General features: G+C 45.9%; 1 long non-coding RNA gene across 1 annotated transcript; it reads left to right on the forward strand.

The window, feature by feature from the left end:
- The first annotated feature begins 8,348 nt into the window (after window positions 1-8,348).
- LOC308472953 lies at window positions 8,349-13,003 on the forward strand. The gene is made up of 2 exons (XR_013983813.1): window positions 8,349-8,517; window positions 9,640-13,003. It is a non-coding gene; the product is annotated as an uncharacterized lncRNA (long non-coding RNA).
- Window positions 13,004-19,452: the final 6,449 nt, after the last annotated feature.

Below are 19,452 nucleotides of genomic sequence, written 5' to 3' on the forward strand. Positions count from 1 at the left end.
TTAAGATTATCCAAACTACGTAAGTAAGGAAAGCAATCCCAAGTGCTTTCATTGACTTAAAATTATTTGGCAGAGAATTCCACTTTAAGGATTCCCCGCTTTTAAGCTCCAGCCCGAGCAAGCAAGCGTTTTTGGCGTGGCCCTCTGAGCGTGCGCAGAGCGGTGACCCCATCGCACTACTGTTTTCTGAATGGCCCTGAGGGCTGCCCCACATGCTAGCCCCGCTCCCTCGCCCAGCCCCAACTGGCCCCTACGCAGGGCCCCTACGCGTGGCCAGAGAGTGTGTAAAGCCTCAAGCTCACAGCAAGAGGAGGAAGGCGGCCCACCAACACGGCAGTGTGCCTCTGAGCGTGTGCAGAGCGCTGTGCCCTCCCCACCCACAGCAGAGGCTCCCCAAGGGAAAACGCGCACCTTGGGCGTTGTGGCTTTGTTTTGCACCACCACCACCCCGACGTCCCATCCAAGGCGCTTCTACTCGGACACAAGTCCTAGGATCCACGCCCAGCCTCTGAAAAGAACATGAGTGCCTGCTTGGGGATAGTGTCACGTATCCGAATGGGACCAATGCTCCATCTGGCCCTTCCCTTTGCACCTCCCTGGCCACGAGGGCGCCTTCTCGGTCTGAGCATCTTGCGTGGAGCAGCTGAGCAAAAGGAGCCCTAAAGATGCTGCAGCAGCCAGGCCAGTTTGGGGAATTTGGCTCTTTACTGTTCTGCTTGTGCAGCATCCGAAACTGAGGGCCCACCATAATAATTGCCAGTGCTATTTTGCAACCCACTTGAACAAAATACTAATTGCCACAATATGCTCCAGAAACCTCTCCGCAATGGGGCGCAATGAACTCAGGCCAAAGAATAGCTGCGACCCCCATTTTGGAGAGAGTCAACACCCTGACGGGCATCACATCCCACTCCTGCTGCACAGTTTCCTGCGCCAACCCTCCACGCACATGGCGCTCTGGCCACCCAAGTTGAGCTAAGGACTCGATGCGCCACCCTTGCCTTCTGCCGGCTCTGTGCTGGGGCGACGGCCTGCGTGCCCCCTCTGGCATGCGTGGCATAGGTTCAACCACCACTGCCCTAGATTGACACTGGTTTATCAGCAGTGATTGACTTAACTAAAAATATATTATGGGAAACATTTAGCAAGGTGTCCACATACATGTTAAAAATCATTTATACATTATTGCTTTCTAAACAAAAAAAATATGTTACAATGCTGGAAACCTGATCAAAATCCGGAGAATGTACACGAATATCTTGCTAAATAAATTGTGTTTTTAATCTGACTTAATAGAATGAAATATAATCCAGCAATTATTGCATTTCCTCTTTGTAGTGAGAAATAAAATAATAGTAATAATGATATCGTCATCTACTCTTCCTCAAAAAGCCCAAGGAGGCTACCACCACAAGTCAGAAGAGTAAGTTATCCATTTTAAATACAGTTTGAAGACAACAACAATAAATACAATAAAGCAACCATAAAACACTAAAACATCAGAGACAGAAAAGATAAAAGACAGACCACCATCTCAATTATTTCTTGGACATTACAGCCACTGATGTCTGTGGTCCCTGACTGTAAGATATACTTTGGCTCTGACTGAAAAACACCCCATTGTCTTCACATAGAGGATTTGAATCCACTCCAGCCTCCGATGTGCTCTCCAGTGTATGGTCACGCACAGCTAAACACTGGGATAATTAGAACTACAGACACATTTCCCACGTAAAGCCAGCCATGGACTGTTCATTTTTATTGCTGAGCTGTAAAAGTGTTTCTGTGAGTCACAGAAAGGCAAATAAAGGCTCGACCAGTTTAGATTGTTAAGGGAGATCTCCACAGTAGATCGGACTGAAATTCAAAGAACACTAACTTGGAAAGCTATCCTTGTTCTCCCAGGCTTCCATCAGATGATCCCAGGCCAGCCACCAAGCTCTCTGTGTGGTCTCATGCAAGTCACTCTCCCTCTCTCAGCCTTCAACCTACCTCACAAGGTCATTGTTTGGGTCAATGAGGAAAGAGCTGTCAACAATTATAAAAACTGGGAAAAGCTAAGCATGACAAATCATAAGCCTTATGCCGGGAGTGGGGGGTGGACTGGATATTAAAAAAATCATTTTGAAGCAAACTGGGATCTCGGGACTTTCAATATTTTACACAAACTATCCAAAGCCGTGATTTCCAATGCCCCCACAGGGGGGCAATTTGATTTTTAAGGAGGGCAATTTGGAAGCTTGTTTAGACCAAGTTAATGGCCTTTTAGGCTTCCTTCACGTGAATCGGAGTTCACTTTTTGAATAACAAGAATTATATGTCATGGGGGGGGGGGCATCAGGATTTTAGAGATGCTTAGGTGGGGCATGGCTAAAAAAAGGTTGGGAACCACTGATCTAGAGTCTCTGTGAAAAACTGGTGTATGAAATTCTCATTACTTCTACATTCCACTTGACACACATCAATTTTGTTATTGGATTCCAACTAACTCAGTCTGAGGAAAAGGCTGTTGCTAAGAGGCCAGGCTCATGCTTTGTATGTGGAAGATTTAAAGCCCCTCAACTCCAAATGATCAAAGAGCTGGGAAAGGCTTTCCTTTGAGCTGTTGAAGAGCATCTGTCCGTCTCACTTTGAGACAGTTCTGGGTTACATGAACCAAGAAGTCTACCTAATATAAGGCAGCTTTGTATGGTCCGTTTATCCTCCTTGACTTCAGCTGTGGGGCAGGCTGAATATAAACTGTGCAAACGTCTAGGTGTGTCTGTGAGCTATAAACAGATGTGGTTTTATTGAAGGGCATTACCAGCAATGTACATATATATATGTGTGTGTGTGTGTGTGTGTGTGTGTGTGTGTAGTATAACCAGTATCTTCAGGCTCACACTGCTGTCATGTATAGGGTCAGGTTCAAGGTGCTGGCTTTGACCTTTAAAGCCCTTTGTGGCTTAGGGCCCTTGTATTTACAGAACCGCCTCTCCTGGTATGCCCTGCAGAGGACCTTAAGGTCCATGAATAACTATAGTTTAGAGGTCCCAGGCCCTAAGGAAGTCAGACTATCCTCCACCAGGGCCAGGGCCTTTTCAGTGATGACGCCGACCTGGTGGAATGCTCTGTCCCATGAGACCAGGGCCCCTCAGGATTTAACCTCCTTCCGTCAGGGCTGTAAGGCAGAGCTATTCCGCCTGGCCTTTAATTTGAATGCAGCCTGATCTTTTATTTCCCTTCTCTTCCCTCCCCCTCCCCTTTTATGAAGATTACCCACTCTGAGACCCCACAGCTAATTCTCCCCTGACCTCCTCGCTGGCCCAAGTAGGACTAATTCAGCCAACTAGCCCTGGTGACTATCTAATGCTTATTAGATGAATTTCCCCCAAATTGATTTATAAATTTTGAATTTTATTGTTATTCATGTTTTTATACTGTATTTTATGCTGCTTCTACAATTAAGGGTTTTTAATTTGTTGTTAGCTGCCCTGAGCCCAGTTTTCTGAACCAGGAAGGGCGGGGTATAAATAAAAATTTATTTATTATTATCATTATCATCATCGTTATTATTAAATGGACAAGGAACCACCTATTAGAACAAAGTAAATCTGCAGAAAATGTTTTACAAACTCTTTGATTTTTAAAATATGGTATTTCTCCTTTCTCCAGGGAAAAACTGTACAAGAACTTCTAGAGGTATAGCAGAAAATGCAGGAAGGTGCAGTAACATAATTATCAGCCTACACGTCTCTGCATTTTATTTTATTTATTTATTTAATTTATACTGCCCTTCATCACAAGATCTCAGGGCGGTTCACAAGATAAAAATAAGGGATAAAAGCACAAATAAACAGTTAGAACAAACACAACAAAACAATAACTCCCACCTCCCACAAACACATTCAAAAGCTTTACAATTTAAAATATTTACACACACAAAAAAACCATATGTATACCTGAAATTCAAGATAACACTTCATGTATCTGATGACATGAGTGTAATATGGGAAAGCTTACATCATAATAAAATGGTTGGTCTTTAAGTTGTCTGTCACAAGTTTCTTTGTTCACTAGAATGTAATGGGTGCTATTCCTCCCATTTTGCAGGGCAAGGGAACTTCAGCAGCCCTCAAATAGTCCTTTCTCACCCTCAGACCTGTCTCCTAGGCCATTCTTCTAATTGGCCCTGCTTCACACCCGATATTTTTGCCTGGCTGGAATGTGTCCTTCAACTCCTACAATGCCCTCATGCTTTGCGAATAGAGGAGGTGTGGCCAGTGGCCTACAGCATGAGAGCAACATTTGCATTTGTTGCTCCGCCCACTTTTGACTCTGGCCCTACCCACCCCTGGCGTTTGGTCCTCAGTCTGAAAATGGTTCCCCACCCCTGCTTTTGGGGATGCTTCTCTTCTGATACCTAACTATTTGGGAGGGACAAGTCCTTATTGGTTTCTATGGAGTTTACTCTAAGCCTCCATGTATTGCCCCATTGCTCTCAAGCATGTGGTTCAGCATGGGGCAGTAGGGAGCTACAGTTCACAGATCACCTAATTGTCGCAATCCAGTGGTAGCAGACACGGGTAAAGTGACCAACTACTCATGAAAGAAACCGCACGACAACCTGTTCTTGTGCCTTCAGCAGCAGCTGAGAAACAGCAGCTGGGTCTGCAGAAACCAGGAAATACTTTTCACAACACAGCTAAAAACCTGTATCATGTGCTAATCTTTGCCACAATGACCACCTGAAAAAATGATTAGCCATCACCCTTGGACAAAACCAGTACCTTTTCTTTACTGGCATGTATTGGAAGACCTTGTGTACAAGTATTAAAACTGTGTAAACTCATGCAAAGGGATCTAAGTCTTTAGGGCTTAGTTACTGCAAATCCCTGCAAAAGACAATTAGCCTGAGTCTAATCTCATTTACAGTGGTTCTAAACCACTGTAATTCCATGACTTCATTGGTATTGCTCTGCATGTATGCCAGCAGCACTAGATTAACCAATGAGCTTACTACACTCCAGTAAAGGAGGTTAGTCCATGCTGTTTTGTACACGTGCTGGTCTGCTGTGTAAGTAGACTAGAAATATTTTCAGTCTATCAAGTTGCCAACACCAGAGACAGCTTGCTCCAGTGAAATTGGCATATGAAGTAAGCAAGAAGCCACCCAAAGAAATGGAAAGCAGCAGTTTTCTAGTGCTGTTGTGGGACAGCTAGAAACACAGATTCAAGTATTACCAAGCAAAATTAGATGGAATACCAGGAAACATGCCTTAACTGTATGAATAGGCAGGCAACATGGAACACGAGAGGCAGGGAAGTTGTGGAGCATCGCAGGTTGACGGTTTTCTTTTTCTGGTTCATGTAACACCAGTGTTTGCTAAAAATCCCAAACTCTTTGAAACACTTCCTCTTGGGAGCAGAATGAATGCTCTGAAATGTACTTAATTTGGCTAATTCATTCTGGTTGCAGAACTCCACTTTCCTTGGCACTGAATCTACATTAGATTGGCAGCTAGTATGTATGCCAGTCACATATGACATATGAAAGCAATGCTGTTTCTAAGGGCAGAAAAGGATATGTGTTAAAAGCAGCCGATTAACTGGCTCAGAGGGGCAAACATACAGCTTAAAAAGCAGTGAGCAAGTGTGGAATTAACTAAGTAATCCAGAGAGAGGGGGGTGAATGCAAAGCAGAATATGATTAGCCCTCCCTTCGTTTTTGCACAGATGCTTGTCAGAGAGTAAGGGGGGGGGCTGCCTAGTCCAGATGCTCCTATACCTTTCAGTTGCCTAAAAATATTTTCCCGCCGCAGTTCCTACTGATAGGAGCGGCAACTGGTGGAATTTCCCCTTCTACACAATTCCTAAATTGATCTCTCTGGGGTCCTCTGGAAGCTCGCCAGCTGAGTGCCCCTAGGGCTCCTTCTGCCTTAGCAGTGGCTAGGATAAACCACTCACTGCTGTCTACCAGGGAAAGGGGGGCAGCAGGAGCTATGGAAAGACCCAGGGTGACTGACTGAGGATGTTTGCTGAGGGTTTATATGGGGCTGCTCATCATTAGGGGAGCGCAGGGTCCCACCAAGGACAAATACTGAGCTGTGGCAAGATGCTCCAGGTCCAACACGAACTCCAGATGCGAAGTGGGGAGAAAGAGCAACATAGGAAAGAACTAAATGGAGGGAGAGAGCAGCAAGTTGGGGCACTGGTGAGAGGAGAGAGGGGAAGAAAAAGGGGAAATGCGGGGGGTGGGGGTGGAAGGTGGAGAAATGGCAAAGGAGTAAATCTGGTCAGAAGAGAGTGGGAGTAGGAGGGCGATGATTGACAGGGAAACGGTAGCAGTAAGATCAATGCCTTTTTAATTGGCATCATCCGTGTCCCTATTCAGCATGGCCACCCGTGCCCCATTCCTATGCAGTGAGGTAAGGGGGCAGTAGTCCGTAGCCATTCCCCTCCATGCCTGCATAAGTTGTGCACAAATCCCTTATGCATCGTTGCTCTTTTGGCCTGAAAGCTTCCTGCCCTGCATTCCCGTCCTCTGGACTGCAGCCTCCGCCGCCGCTATAGGCTGAGTCTCTCCTCTTATGTAACACTTTTGCCACACTGTTATTTGAGGCTGAGCCGGGAGTGCAAGTGCTGAAGGCGTTCGACACGCTCCTCCTCCCAAGGATTCTTGTTCTTAGTTGACACCAATTCTGTAAATCTCATTGTAAAATTGGGGTAGGGAGTCAGAAAGAGGTTTTACAAATTACTTGGAAGGATTGCTGTAGTAGTGCATTGTCATTGCCATTTCTGCACTTTATCCTTTGCCTATACTTGATCGAGTCAAAGAATTGTAAAGTTGGAAGGGACGGCCGGGGGGGCGGGCGGGATACTGCTAGCCTACATTTAACAAAAACAATTGTGTAATTAAGAAAAATATGCCAAACATAATCTATGTGCAAACATGTGCACGTGTTGTGTGTGCGTTCTAGGGCCATGCCACTAGATACCCTTTCTGGAATGCAAGAGGGAGCTTGCTATAATAACGTTTAGGCGTTATGTGATCAGCTGAGAGACCTCCATTGTCATGCACGTCTTTTGCCCCAGCTACTGTACAAAGTGCCATGCAGTTCATAAAAGGTCACATTGTACTAAAAATCCACCCTGAGAATTCCTGCAAACCTAGAATTCCCGCAGTGGAAGATGATGAAACAGCATCTCAAAATCGCATCAAGGACTTGAACGGGGCTTGAAAGCAATACATTTAGATGCCCCTTCACGTGTTCTGTGCATCACTTAAGAAAAATTCAAATACACCTCTCCGGCTATGGTTCTATACACTTTTTTAAAAAGAAAAAAACTACGAAAGTGTCTGAAAGGAGCCATGCAATCCATGGACGCCAAGGAGCCCAACTTGAAGTACGAGGCTCAGGTGCACAAATGCCTTCGATTTGCACCACCACCATCCCAGGCAGCGTGCAAGATTTGTAGCGTTTGCCGCACAGTCTTGAATGTACTGTTCCCGTGCTAAAGATAAACCAGATCCCTTGGGCTTTTTGCACGCACACAAACACGCACACGCGCGCGCATCCTTTAAAGAAGCAAATGAGGTAAAAGAGCAGGGCGGGGTTTCTTTCGCTCCGTCTACCTTTTTGGAGAGGTGGAGGGGGGGATAGAGCAGGAGCGGCCGGGCTGCGCTCGAAAGATCCTTTGAGGACAGCGCGCGCCAGCTGCAAACAGCAGCTGCCTCGGCGGCCGCGCGGGGAAACATCTCGCGGCGCGCGCCCGCCCCTGCCGGCACCGCGCGCCGCTTGGGACCCGGCCTTCTGCCGCTCCTGCGCTTGCTACGTGCGCACTGACACTGTCCTCATGGCAAAGCCCAGGCTGGGCTGTACCACTCGGCGCCCCCGAGGAGGGGAGGGGCGGCCGAGGGGAGCCGAACCGCGCCAACTGAGAAAGGCGGCGGACGCGACGCCGCGGGCTCGACCCCGCCCGGCCCTTTCGCCAGCCGCGTTCCTGGAAAGGAGCCTGGCCGGCGGCAACCATTGCGGGAAAGGGAGCGGGGGGGAGGGAGGCGGGCGGGAGGAGAGCGGCATCGACGCTCGGGCAAGTACAGTTGGTTCCTCCCTAAAGTAAGGACGTGCAGAACCGAACGCGCCGCACCCCGCGCTGTAACTCCCGGGGCAGGGCGAAGGAGGGAGCTGCCTAGCCCCGCGCGAGGAGGGGGTCTCCGCCGATTGGCGGGCGCGGCGGGAGGCGTGGCTGGCCGGCAGCCGGGCGCAGCCTCCATTGGCGGACCCGCCGCGCGACGTCACCAGCCTCGATTTGCATGTAGCCAGGGCGGGGTAGGGGAGCGAAAGAGAAGGCAGGTTGCGCGGCAGCGGCGTGGGCTGGGTAGCGCAGCGCAACGCCGGGAAGGAGAAGTTTCCGCTGCTGCTGCCTCTGCTTCGCTCGCGCTCTCCCTCCTGCCTGTGGAAAGTGGGCAGCGCAGGCTGCCGAAAGGAGCCGGGTGGAAAGTGCCCGAGGAGAGGCGGCGCCTGCGAAGTTCAGGTAAGTGGGGTAACTAGGGAGGGAGGTGGGTGCTGGGGCTTCGGGGTAGGGCTTGGTTTCCGGCTGGGTGTTTTAAGGTTGGGCGCAGTTAAGGGGAAGCATTTTTAAAAAGTGGGGGGGGGGGACAGCATTTCTTGGTTTCACTTTCAGCGTGCGGCATAGAGCACCCCCCCCCCTTTCCCGGCCAAGTCAATTAAAAGGCGCATCCGTACTCAGGGAAGAATTTAAGTCGTCAAAGCCAAGTGTAGATGTTCGCCGAGGAACGAACGGAAGCAAGTTCGTACCAGGTCATTGACAGTCCTCGATCCCCCCCCCCCCAAGCTCTGGGAAAGGGCTCTGAACTTCCATTTAACTTTTTTCCTCCCCTTCTTAATATTATTTCGAAACGCTTCGTTGCCTAATGAAATTGCAGCTGATCCATTGAGGAGGAAAGAAGCAGTTTCACTTTGTCGCAAATTAGCCGGTCGATTAATTGGTCGGCCAGGTTTCCACACTCGCTCCGCTTCAGGGTGTGCAAGGAAAGGAATGGGGCTTCTTGCTTCGTTTTGGTTTGCGATCAGTATAACTTGATTCTGAGCAGACTTGCAAAAAGGGGTTGCGCTGTTCGGTTGCCTGTGCTTGTATAAACACCAAGTGGGGTGGCGGAGGATGTAATTCATATCCAGTTAAGTCAGTGGGTAAAAGTGGCGGCGTGGAATTGTCCTCCAGGTGGAAACGGAACTTCCTTATTGCTCCAACTTCTACAGCAAGATCTCTTCCTTTCTTTTCTGTGAATTAGCTGGGGGCTCTGAATCCACTTTTCAATGGACTGACCAGTTTCTTCCAAGTTGACATGATGTTTTGTGTTGGGAAAGTGCAGAACAGAATTAAGCAAAAAGTGGCCAAAGGGAGAGACTTCAAAACGCCTGCAGCTGACGCCTTGTCCTGTGTTGTAGAAAGTCCCTCTGGTGTGGTCTGCATCTGTCTTGCACATGTTGGAATGGCCCAGGGGTGTTGAAACAGAAGCTTTCTGGGCTTATTTTTGTATGTGTTGAAATATGGGAAGTAGTGTGGCCGAACATATTGGGTCTTAGGGAGTGCTGGTGGTGACTCTGCTGCTGATCTATTTCTTGTGTATTTCAGATCCATGTTGGTAGGGGCAGGGGTGGTGGTAGTGGGGTGTCTGTTGCTGACATCTTAGAAGAGCCAGCCTGCCTGTGGTTGGTCTAATTCTCCAGAAGCAGGTGAGCCACTGACTAACGCACATTGTGCTGCTAGTGCCCCCACTGTGCGTGTGACAGCGGCTAACCTGCTTTTCGGGCATCACTATGTCTCCTTCTGCTACCTCCTGCCCCTTCCCCAAGAAGAAACAACGCATTGGAGCCTGGTGACTTCTTCCAGTCTGAATGCAGTTGGAGAAAAGACTCCTTCAAGAGCTGGACATCAACCACTAACAAGCTTGCACGTCCATGGCTGTTGCAGAAGAGCAGAGTTGACGTGTGCACACTCATGGGCATGTATGTTCCTTCCTTTGAGGATGTATGGAAGATTCAAAATAAAATGTGTTGGATGTGCTATTAAATAGGTTGTGCTTTCCCTCGGGAAGGCGTGCAATTGGCAAAGACTACTTGGCTTGGACTCTCTTGGGTTTTCCCATAAAATCAATGAAGTGGAATGCATACAGAATGAAGCAGAGAGCTGTGTGGGTAAATGTATGATGGTCTGTCTAAGGGATTGAACACCCTTGCCAAAATAAAATAAAATTATACACTTCTAAAAAGTTGCTTAGTGGAGATTGTACTGAATCAAAGAATCTTCCTCCTGTCACGGTATAGTAATGAGTGAGTGAGTCAGGCAGTTGAGAAATTACAAGTGTGAGGGGCGCTCTCTGATCTTCTGAGCATCATTTGCAACCATTCTCCCCCCTTCCTCTGAGGTCTTTGTGGTTTCTTGCTCCTTTCTCCGCTTACTTGTCCTGTAGGTGCAGATTAGGACAGGACAAGGGGTTAAGCAATGGCCTGTAATCTCAGACACACGGACCACTTAAAAGTCCTTGGCACATGAGACCACCGCATTGCTGAAGCTGATCTGATCTAGGTCAGATGGATGAGTGACCCTCTCCCACAGAGCTATCTGTGTGCCACCTTGAATTCCATAATGGACGAAAGGCAGGATATAAATGTAGGAAAACAAACACTTACAAGCCTCTCTCCTGCATGAAAGGCAGAAATGCAGTTTTATGTGCACTGTCAGGGTTTTAAACTGATTGGTCATGCAGGAAAGTATATTTACAACTGCATTTCAGGCTTCTTTCATTTTCATGAAACCTGTGAAGAGGTTTTCTACCTGAAGTGCTTTTTTTTGTTTTTCAATCTGCCATTTCACATTTTTTACATTTTCCCTGCAGAAAAGTGATGGGAGGAAAAGCTTTTTCAATTTCACCAATATTGGGAACAGCTTCACCCACTCTTCCTTTCCCTGCTACTCCATAGCTGCTGCTGCTGCTGCTTCAAGAAAGAGAAGAGGGGAGCTTCCTCTTCAAAAGGGCATGGGGGATGCACACAGTGATTCCCCCCCTCCCGCCGGAAACTGTCAAGGCCCTGTTTCTCTGGAGAGCAGAGAAAAGGACAGTAAAGAAAATAGTTGAGCAAGCTAGGAGGATATCTGTGGGGTTGCATCATAGTCTAAACACAGAGCAAGGTGGAGTAGGCAAATGCCCTTGGGGGGTGTCTTCTCCCACGGCACCTGGGATGGTTAAGGTATAACATTTAAAGAGGTGAAAACACAACCTGTGAATAATGAAAATGTGGCATTAACAGGTGACTATCATTTTACCATTTGTGTCCAGTAGAAGGACTCTAGGATGGCCAAATTATTACTTTTTTATGTCTGGCTATGAAATAATTTTGCTTGAAGGAATGGTTAAAATTTTCTTGTAGGTCATTCTGTTCATGATGTAAAAACTGCCAGATTACCGTGGTTTTGTATCACTTCTGTTGGTTCTGTCTAACACTAGTTTTATGTGCAATGTTGTACAATTACTATTCCATTCCTCCTAATCACAATCTTATTAAGCAGGTCATTGCGCTCCGGCTGCCAAACCAAAATTGTGAGGGAGATACTCTTGGCAGTGATACTTAAGGAATCCATGGTGACAACTGGAATTTGGACCCAAATTTCCCTAGGTAGTCAAGCAATCCACTGTGTTGCATTGGCTCATTGTTCAGATGTGTTTATTTTCACAGTGAGGTTCCAGGAAAATGAAGGTGTAGTTACTGACAAAGCAGTATGCAAACACTAAAGGAGATGCTATATATGCCTCCCCAGCTACACAAATGTGGGACCATAAAACTGCTTCAAATATTAATTGTTGTACTAGCCCAAAGAGCTATGGTAGTGCTCAATGTCTTGCTAGCATGATTTGTGGAATGTGTGTTGCCAAAATATATATTATTTCCTTACATATACTTTGCAGCTTCTGATTGTAACACAGATCTGCCTGGCCTCTGTAGGGTGGTTAAAAACATAGTTGCCTTAATCTAATTCCAATGCCCAGACAGAAAGGAAAGTGATGCTGACAGCTGTTGGTTGATTAATGTTCTTAGGTTGTCTTTGGTTTGTGTGCTGTGCTCCTCCAGACTCTGGGAGTGCTCCAGTACACCTTACAATGTACACCTCATTGCAGTTCACTGGGTGTCTTTTTCATCAGAGAGGTTGCGAACTAAGTAAGCTAGAGGGAATTTCCTAGAGATATGTGTCTTCTGCAGTACCAACAACATAGATGAAATGGCCAGCTTTGCTTGTTACCAATTCCCTTGACAACAACACATATACTTCTGTCTTATAGGCAGGCAGGCACACTCATCCAGGCATGCTCCTCAGTTGATATACTGGAAGATCAAATAGCATGTGTGAATGAGCAATCGAAGACATGAAATAATTTTATCACCTCATTTTAAAAGAAGTCAGTGGAACTGGTTTACATATCCAGCTGTGAGTAATCAAGTGATGTATGTGAATGTGAGAACCAGCTTTAGTGATGAAACCTGGAGAAATATTCATTATGTATTAACGTGATTCTCTAAATGAAAGTGGATGACTTCTTCGAACAGAACGGATCCATTAGCCACCAACAATCAACTTACTTACAGTTTGTTGTTTGTTCTCAACTTTACAACTGTGTGTAAATTACCTATACGATACTGCTCAAAATAAGCAAGATTTTATATAGCATCACATTCACTATAAGGAAGATTTACTTTTTTCAGGGTACCCCACCAGTAAATTTCCCATTGCAGTGGCTCATGAACTCGTATGCTTATCTGTAAAATGGGAATAATTATGACCTAATGCAGGTTTGTGGCAAGGCTGAATAAGAGTTTGTAAAGCATTATATAACATAAGAAATTCATCATGTAATCTACTGGAAGGTTGTTGGCATTGGCAAATATTATTTGTCACTTCATCTTTGTCTTATTGTTAAATCAGTAAACATTTGCAACCAAAATGTGTGTGTGTGTGTTACTTTTGGGATGGAAATATGCTTTACTATGAGCCACATTTGATAATCCTCAGTTACTGAAAATGAGGAGGGGATCTAATTTCATCTTCTTTTATAACCTCACTTTACCATCCAAGTCACTGCATTTATACTCCCCTTTCGTTGTGACTTCATTTGCCATTTAGCTGACCTGTAGATATGTACAGGAACAATAAGAAATATTAGTATCCTCATCAAGACTATGGACTCTAGAGATCTCAAGAGGACCTTTAATTCTAAACAATGCACATTTCTGATGAGAAAAAGCAATTTATTTGTTGTGAACCCCGCCCCCCGCAACATAAGGCATGGATCTTAAATGGTAACTTTCAGGTATTTCTGTTTTGATGAAGAATGTTATGAGTTAAAAGTCAAATTATCTTAATTCTTGTTTTGCTACCAGTACATACATACTGAGAATTGAGATCCATGGTCATGCATGATTAAAGCATGTAGCTATGAAAGCAAAGATACCAGAATTCAAATGCAGGCTACTTAAGCAAAGTATGAAGGCTCTGCATTAAAAAAATAATAAAAAAATGTAATCAGACGCTCAAGTGGGGTAAAGTTTTGCTAAATATAAAATAACCAAGCACATAGGAGAACAAGTCTTGCTTACACAGGCAGCATAACTTCTCCAAGGGCAACTCCTGTCTCACAACTGATTATAAGTTATTTGGGAGTTTTAAGTATACTGATAGTTGTTTCAGCTTGCAGAGTATACTTGGACTTTCAAAAAGACTCCTGGGTTAAGCTTAGTTGTGTAAAAAGATGAGAGGTCCTGTGATTTAAGGGGACGGAGCAATTCCCTATGAGGAAAGCATTCAGGACCTTTTAGAGAAAAGGCAAGGAAGTGGTGACTTGCATGCATGCATGCAAGGAATTGTGCATGGCTTGGAAAAGTGCATGAAGAAAAGTCTGCCGCCTCAACACTCTAGAACTCGGGGATATCTCATGAATTGGAATTTTGGAAGGTTCAGGACAGATGATAGTAGCTCTCCAAGCACTGATGGCCCCCTACTTGGATGGCTTTAAAAGAAGATTAGACAAATTCATGGAGATAAGGCTATCAAGGGCTACTAGCTACAATGGCTGTGCTCTGCCTCTAGTGTCTGAGGCAGTAAAGTTATGACTACCAGGAGTCAGAAGCCATAGGAGGGAAGAGTGCTCTTGTGCCCGGCTCCTGCTTGCTGGTTTCCCACAGGCATCTGGTTGGCCACCGTGAGAACGGGATACTGGATGCATTGGCCTGACCCATCAGGCTGTTATGTTCTGATGCATAACACTATTCAACTGGAGAAGTAGGCATGCTGGTACTGTAGTGCTGTAAGAATTGCCAGTGAAGGCCATTTAACTTATTAAGAATTCTTTTGACTAAGATACAGTGGTACCTCGGGTTAAGAACTTAATTCGTTCTGGAGGTCCATTCTTAACCTGAAACTGTTCCTAACCTGAGGTACCACTTTAGCTAATGGGGCCTCCCGCTGCCAGCGCTGTGCGATTTCTGTTCTCACCCTGAAGCAAAGTTCTTAACCCGAGGTACTGTTTCTGGGTTAGCGGAGTCTGTAACCTGAAGTGTCTGTAACCCGAGGTACCACTGTACTCTGATGTATTATTATAATTCCTTTTGGAGAAGGCAGGTTGAGACACCCTTCCCTGCTCCTAATGTGCGCCAGTGTCTCTTGACTATGCCAGTGGGATCCTAGAAGAATGTAAATAGCATTTGGGGCTGAGAGCAGTATGTTTCTGAAGCACCGGAAGAGCACATGTTACTCTCACATCAATGTAAGCAGAGGCTTACATAATGCTTCTTAAAATCAGTTGGCAGGAAATTCCACTGGGATAGAGAACTTGCTCATCCAGAAACAGCCAGAATCTTTTGATACAGAACAAGAGCCACTGAAAAAATAATAAGGCGAATCCTAAACTCTTGTCTCCCTGCTATTAAGTGTCTCTTGCATAGGACATGTGCCCTTCTGGATTTGTTGGGTTTTGAAGTTACACTTCTTGACTCATTTGCAGTACCCTAAGCATGAGACTATTTGAGAGCAGCTTTGCTTATCTAGATGGCCTGGTGTGTGTGGGTGTGTTGACACAAGGCAGCGGCAGAGATAACAGGCTTGTATTGTGTGTTACTGAGTCTTACTTCCCTGATTGAAATGCTCTTGTTTAACTTGCTTGCAAGCCATCTGCCCAAAGATGATGAGCCCTCTTGGCTAAAGCAGCCCCTTCTAGTATATAAAAAACTCCTGTTTGCACATCACCTGGAAAGGCGTTGGAGTCAGCCAGGTCTCTTCCTGTACTTTAGACCTTGGATTTATGTAACAGGCAATTCCTGAAAGAAGACTTGGGAAAGCTGGCTGCAAGAAACCCAACATACAGAAATTTGCACTGCTGCTACATAGTCTACCTTTTGGTTTGTCCTACATTACAAGGGAAGGCCAAGACACACATTCTTGGCCAGGGGTGGGCGCTCTTTGGTCTTCCAGATGTTGCGGGACTACAACACCCATCATCCCTGCTGGCTGGCTGAGGCTGATGGAAGGCCAACAGCACCTGGAGGACCACAGATTCTCCTTTGATTGTGGCCTCAATTTTGACTCAGTATTTTGAGTTCTGGACCTTGCAGAAATGGCAGGTATGTAATACATGGAGGTGCCAAGCTGGCGAGGGAGGAGGATTAAGCTGGGTGAGTTGGGAAAGAACTTGTTTCTGCTCTTGAACTTCCATTATCAAATATTTCTAGCTGCTGCAGGAAGAGCATACTGGCCACCTCCACAGAAAGAGCAGGCAGCATCAGGCAACCACCACACTTTATAGCATGCTTGTTCTCTGTAGGGTTCTTCTCTCCCATTGGCTAGATTTCCCTCTGTTATGTGTAGGGAGAGTTGTTGGCCCTCTCTTCCCCACCTCGCCATATCTCCACATTTTGTTTAGTAATGCTGGCATAATGCGTTGCTCACTACTTCCATGAAATGCACAGCTTGCTGCATTGTTTACTAGGAAAGCATCGAGCGCAATAGAAAGTGACTCTGAAGTCTGCTTGAATCTGAAATAAGCTTACCAATGCTGCTAGGAACTGATGTTTGCCATCTTAAAAAACAAAACAAAACAAAAACAACCACACTGGTGACCTTACCCCTCTGGTATGACTTCATCAGCTATTGGAAATACAACATATCCACCCATGTGATGTTGCTGCTCAACTGTTCTTTGTCTAGCTGGCAGGGGGGGATGCCTGATGATGCCCACAAAGAGATGATTTGAAATCCCAGCTTGGACTATGAAAGTTAAATTCTACTCTGTGTAAAGAGAGCAGCCCTTTGATTGTTCATTAAAAAAAATAATTATTTGAATAAGGAATGGCTTTTGAAGAGGAGCCACCCCCCTCCATTCCCCATACTCCCTCCTTCACATACATAAAAATGTCCTCAGGCTCCATCTGTGTTCTTCCTGGTATCTTTAGGGCAGCACAGAAGCTAAAATCAGATGCTGACTCTGTACAAATTATTACGCTTGTAGCATGAGGGAATCCAGTTATGAAAGCAGAAGTAAACTCACCTCCTGCTTTGGCCATGATTCCTTCCGAAGGAACCCGTCAGGGGCAAGTTCGTGGCTGCACCCTGCTGCCAGCAAACAGCCTCCTTACATGCTTTTGTGAATAAATCTTGGTTCATTCCCAAAAGAGATTTAGGTAAGATTTAGGGGCGGCAAAAACAAAGCGAAAATAAAATAATAAACAAAATGGCCTCTAGCCATTACCCCAACTTGGTAACCTCCAGATGTTTTGGAGTATGGCTCCCATTAATCCTGACCAATGGTTGTGGTGCTGAGGGCTGATGGGGATTGGAGTCCAAAAACCACCGGAGGGGACCACATTGCTGGGCATGGAGTTAATTGACCACTGTGAAGCAAGTATGGTGACGGGGAGAGGAGCCACGAGAGGTGTCCTTCCTGCACCACTTGCAGTTGCCAACCCAGTTTCCTTTACACAAGGGTTCTTCTTCCAGAATGCTGCAGCAGCCTTTGTACTTCCTGCTCACAAGGTTTGGGAAGTTAAAGCTTGTCAGAATGGGCAATGTAGCTCACAGTTCTTGGTCAAGATATATCCGTCCACCTTCCAAGGATGTCATCTTTTTGTCCAGACGTCATGTATCCCAGAGGATGTATTTAGATGCCAGCTAGCTGTATGCATGATTATTTCCAGGTATGGCTGGTCAAGTGGGATCAAAATGTCTCACAGGGAAGACTCGCACATGGATTTTGCACAAGATATATATGCAGCAATGACTGCATATATAAATAGTTATTCATTAAATAACTATGAGGTTGAATTCTCAAATATGAAGGAAGCAGAACTATCTCAAACTGGAAATTGTGGGTGTTAAAACTGTGAGGAAAATAATGCGTTAAAAAATGGGAATGATTTTCCAGAGCATAGTCCGTTTGAATCCTAACAGAAAAAGAATGATACAAGGCTTTGTCATAGTTATGTGGTTGTAAATACCTATTTTACCATTGAGTTTCCAGGATGAAGAAAAGTATTAATCTGATGTTGCTTAGTAGGGCCTTCACAAATCTAGGGCAGGATTTTGGGGGAATTGTGTTGCTTCAGTGCTGAGTTCCAAACAGGCGGACTGTTGCTTTGCCTGAACAAATTTCCATACTAGGAGGTAAGTGGCAAGCCCCATCCCTCTTAGGAACTGTGTGACAGAAGTAGAAAGCTTGAAGCCTAATCGTTCTGTAGCACTAGGCCTTTCTTGTTTTTGCCTGAGCATTCATCCCAATACTTGGCCCAGTGTAGAAAGATGGCGGGGGCGAGGCAAGTTTACCAATAACATTCGCTAATAACAATGACTTGTAGGGGCTCTTGTGGAGTCTTGTCTCCTTTTCCTTGTGATCAGTAGCACTGAACAGCCAAGGGCATTCTGCTCATGTCTAACCCAAAGCACCCTAGCTCTTAGCCTCAGTCAATTAAATCCTCTGCCTTACCAGGCTTTGAAATTTTAATCTGCGATTTGCAAGTTGCTTAAACAAGAATGGCTAGGAGCTGCTGGTCCTCTGACCCGTTAATTAGACCCCGGCTTCTACTGAAGTCACAGATTTTGACCAAGAGGCAAAGTAGAGAGGAGAGGCCTGTATTATGGGAAGTTCTGAACACCCGTAGAACTTTTTCAAATGTTGTCAATGGCTTGTTCCATTGGGGTTTCTGGAATCAACAATGGATGGAAACTAAGGATGAGCGCATCATGGACTGCAAGTAAAGTGTTGCGCTGGAGCACCTCGACTTTGGCTGCTGTGGCCGATACCCACATGGAGAAGCGCAGTTGGGCTTGCTGCCACAGAATACCTCAGGAAGGAGCCAGCTGAGGCACTCAGGGCTCAGAATCTTGCTCAAGCCCTTCCTCCTCACGATCTCCTCTTCATTTTCCACACCATGCTTAAGTAATAGTTTGTTGTACGGTGGCCAGCAATTCCTTCCCGCTTCTCTGTAGTGGTTGGGGGGGACGGGACCAGAAGCATCTCCAGTGTAGTGAGGAGGCTTCTCCTGTCAGGCATAAAACTTTAATCAGAAACAATCAGCAGCCTTGAAATGGGAACAGCAAGCTGCAGAAGTCAAATCATCAATAAAATATTAAATGGCAGAAATGTATTACTGACGCCACCTCTGCGCAAAGCTCACCCCCCCCTTTAAAAACCACACCCAAAGGAGGAATGTAGAACATGGAGATGGTCTGCCTTTTTTGTCATAGATGCGCAGATGCTTTTAAATGAGAGCATATGCCCAGCGTTCATTGGCTTTCAGGAATAATAACCATCCATCTAGCCTGCTACTGGTGTGATGAAGTGAGAGCAAGAGATTTGCGAGGCTCACCAGCTAAGGAAAGCTCTTTAACTTGACTGGTGGCATGTCACAAGAAGTACAGCTTCCTCTTTACATAAATAGCAGAGCAGAATGGCTTCAAGATGCTTGGGGCTGAAGTGTTTCTTCCCCCCTCCCCCCCCTCTCTCTCTGCCTCTCTGCTAAGTGAAGGTATCTTGTTTAAAGGTGATACTGGGCAGAAGCGAAGCGATATTCTACATTTTGTAGAGCAGTCTTCCCTAACCAAACTGTAGTCTGAAAGAACAAGAGGAGAGGGCTGCTGTAGAGAATTTTGGGAGTAGGGTATTTGTGGAGGTCTTTCATGTTCCTCACCGAGAGGCTGGCCTACCACTAACATTCACAAGGTAAGACGGCAGTAATGGTATCCTGGGCAAAAAAGGCCCATCTCCCTGTTGAGTGGGGTAGTGCGGCAGCAGCGAGAGCTCCCATGTGCCATTTTGGAGCCCTTGGAGTAGGTTTTTTTCTGGACTTTTGGCTCACTGATGTCCTCTTTGGGCTCTGAGGAGGGTCTCCTCATGAGGCACAAAGACTT

This window comes from Podarcis pityusensis, assembly GCF_964106645.2.
Source record: "Podarcis pityusensis genome assembly, chromosome: 1".
Lineage (NCBI taxonomy): Eukaryota > Metazoa > Chordata > Lepidosauria > Squamata > Lacertidae > Podarcis > Podarcis pityusensis.